The sequence below is a fragment of the Saccopteryx leptura genome, chromosome 13 (assembly GCF_036850995.1).
Source record: "Saccopteryx leptura isolate mSacLep1 chromosome 13, mSacLep1_pri_phased_curated, whole genome shotgun sequence".
Lineage (NCBI taxonomy): Eukaryota > Metazoa > Chordata > Mammalia > Chiroptera > Emballonuridae > Saccopteryx > Saccopteryx leptura.
This window is the reverse complement of record NC_089515.1, coordinates 56,623,710-56,627,315: the sequence shown is the minus strand read 5'-3', so window position 1 is coordinate 56,627,315 and position 3,606 is coordinate 56,623,710.

The following is a 3,606-nucleotide window of genomic DNA, read 5'->3' as shown; positions in this document are numbered from 1 at the left end:
GGCAACCTCAGCATTTCCAGGTCGACGCTTTATCCACTGCGCCACCACAGGTCAGATGCACTTCTTAGAGAATATTAACGGCACTTGTTTCCACGTCTTCTTCTGATTCCTGAGTTGCCTGGTTTTCTCCAGGGTTCTGTCTGGTGTGTCCTCCACCAGCTGTTTGTTGGTTTCCTTCAAATGCATGGGGGGGGATTCCTGGTCATCTGATCCCATTTGTAAAGGAATGTCAGGATGGCGAGTCTCAAAGTGTGGTCCAAGGACCCCCTGAGGGGTTTCCTGAAATTTTTTTTGGGGGGGAGGGGAGGTCCCCAAGGTCAAAACTATTTAGTAGGACCACAAAGACATTTTCCTCTCAGGATGGTTAGTTTTCCGGCATCTGCATGATGTGTGATTATCATAACAGATCAGAATAAAAGGAGACAGAAAACCCAGCCGTCTGCTAAGCCACACGCTGGCAAGATTTAAAAAAAAAAAAAAAAAAAAAGGAAAACACTGTCGTTCTTCCTATTAAAAGAAATGTTTTTAGGAAAAATTGGCTCTATTCATAAATGTTACGCTATTCTGTGTTGACATCGAGGGCTGCCTCGACGATCATTTAAAAATAAACGCAAGCAAGCGTGTTTAAAATTGTTCTCAGTGTCTGACGTCTGTTACAGTCAATATCAGTAGGTTTACCCAGAGAAATAAAAGAGCTCTCTGGGCCCGGGCTGGGTGGTTCAGTGAATAAACACATCGGGCTCATGGGTTCGATTCCCTGTCAGGGGACATACGAGAAGTAATCAGGGAGTGTGCATGACTAAGTGGAAAAATGAGTTGATGCTTCTCTCTCTCTCTCTCTCTCTCTCTCTCTCTTAAATCAGTGGGGGAAAAAAACTTTTTATAATGTAAAACAAATAAATAAATAAAGCTACACTCTGGGGCTTCATCCCAGGGACAAGCAGGGCAGCACCTCTGCCTCTTGGGTGGCCCTTTAGATGGCTCCCCCACGGGTGGGCCATGGGCCATGGCTGGTTGTCACTTCCTGCCACCTCTAGACTCCGGGTGTTGAGGGTGGTCTCTCACCTGCACGGCATTCTGGGCCCCCCAACGGCTCTGTCGGGCTCCGCCACAGAAATCTCTCCAGTGTCCTGGTCTGCTGCTGCTGCTGGTGGCTTCTCCATGTCTGTCTTTGTCTCCGTTCTGCATGTTCAGAGAGGCCCAGGGTAGTGAGAAGGAACCCAGGGGTGTTTTTCCATTGGCCGCCTTGAGCCCAACGTCAAACCCGGGTGAAGGAACGTGTGGATAACTGAATGTGTGTGTGCGGGGACCCCGGCGGTGGACGGAGCAGGAGGCTGGGAAGAGGGCCTGGCGTGTATGTGGACTGTCCTCAGGGACGGACGGGGCTGCTCCGAGAGTCAGGTGGCACACGGCTTCGCCTACCGGGTGAGCGCACCCGTGCGTGCGTGCGTCAGGTGAGGACAGGTGTGCAGGAGCTCGGCCGTTGGGGTCTGGAAGACCACACAGAACGTTCTAGCAGCTGTCCTTCCACTTTAGGCTTGATTTAGATGGTGAGAGTTAAGCCGCAGGGGAAGAACTGGGAGAGGAGAGGCGGGGGACATCCCTTCCTGCCTGGCATTCCCATCCACACTCTGGGAAAAGCCCGCTCCTGTGTCCAGGGCACTGGGCACAGAGTGAAGAGGGAGGGAACCATGGTTCCCAGGGAAGGAGAGGGGGCAGCTTGGAGCTCGGGGAACATTGCCCTCTTCCCTGCCTCGGCCTGACTGGCTGGTGGCCGGCAGTGTGTCACTGTCACTGTCGTAAGAAAAGCAAGCCCCTTCAAGATGCCACCTGAGCCCTGGCTGGCTCAGCAGTAGAGCGTCAACCCAGCGTGTGGAAATCCCGGGTTCGATTCCCGGCCAGGACACACAGGAGAAGCGCCCATCTGCTTCTCCACCCCTCCCCCTCTCCTTCCTCTCTGTCTCTCTCTTCCCCTCCCACAGCCAAGGCTCCACTGGAGCAGAGTTGGCCCGGGCGCTGGGGATGGCTCTGTGGCCTCTGCTTCAGGCACTAGAATGGCTCTGGTTGTAGTGGAGCAAGGGTCCCAGATGGGCAGAGCATCGCCCCCTGGTGGGCATGCCGGGTGGATCCCAGTTGGGCGCATGTGGGAGTCTGTCTGCCATCCCCCACTTCTTACTTCAGAAAAGAAAAAATGCACCCTGAGTGCTGCAGAAGGCCAGGTGACTGTGGAGGGAAGCTGAGGCCGGGTCCCATTTCATTGACTAGAAACCTGTTTCCGGCCTGACCTGTGGTGGCGCAGTGGATAAAGCGTCGACCTGGAAATGCTGAGGTCGCCGGTTCGAAACCCTGGGCTTGCCTGGTCAAGGCACATATGGGAGTTGATGCTTCCAGCTCCTCCCCCCTTCTCTCTCTCCTCTCTCTCTCTCCCTCTCTCTCTCCTCTCTAAAATGAATAAATAAAATAAATTAATTAATTAAAAAAAAGAATCCCATCATGGGTCTTGGGTCGGCAGCCTTTTAAAAAAAAAAAAAAAAACCTGTTTCCTCCCGGAGCAGTGTCTTGGCCCAGGCACAGCGCCCGACCCTGCTCCGCTTCTCTGGAAGGATGGGTCACGCCCTTCAGATCCAGGAATGGGCTTTCTTTTCTGCGTCAAATGACCCTGTTTTGCCTCTTTTTTTTTTTTTTTTTTTAAAGGCGACTGTTTATTTGGTTGGACTTTGAAATGCCTCCGTGCAGCTGAAATCATCTCAGGCAGCTAAGCCAGAAGTGACCACTTCCTGAGCTGAATGGGGAACCCTTAGCTGGGGCCACAGAGGAACTGGCAGGACCCCTGTGGGGCAGCACCTGCCCCACACCATCCTGACCAGGGCCTCCCAGGCTGACAGATGACCTGGTGACCCGCTCCCAGCTCCCCAGCAGCCTTCAAGCAGGTGCTTCTGCAATGACCGTGACCAGGGGACCAGCCTTCGTCAAGGACCTGGTGCGCTCATCACCACTTCTGAGGGAGGAACAAGAGACTCACTTTTTGGGGGGAGTTAGGAGGTACAATTTGAATTTTAACCCCTAACCCTAGAGCATCCCCCAGAAGGAGACTTTGTTTTTTTGTTTGTTTGTTTGTTTGTTTTTGTATTTTTCTGAAGCTGGAAATGGGGAGAGACAGTCAGACAGACTCCCGCATGCGCCCGACCGGGATCCACCCGCACGCTCTGCCCACCAGGGGGCGATGCTCTGCCCCTCTGGGGCGTCGCTCTGTTGCGACCAGAGCCACTCTAGCGCCTGGGGCAGAGGCCAAGGAGCCATCCCCAGCGCCCGGGCCATCTTTGCTCCAGTGGAGCCTCGGCTGCGGGAGGGGAAGAGAGAGACAGAGAGGAAGGAGAGGAGGAGGGGTGGAGAAGCAGATGGGCGCTTCTCCTGTGTGCCCTGGCCGGGAATCGAACCCGGGTCCTCCGCATGCCAGGCCGACGCTCTACCGCTGAGCCAACCGGCCAGGTCTAGACTTTGTTGTTTTTTGGGGGGTTTTTTAGAGAGAGGAAGAGAGCGAAAGAGCGAGAGAAACATCAATTTGTTGTTTCACTCATTCATGCATTCACTGGTTGGCTCCCGTCT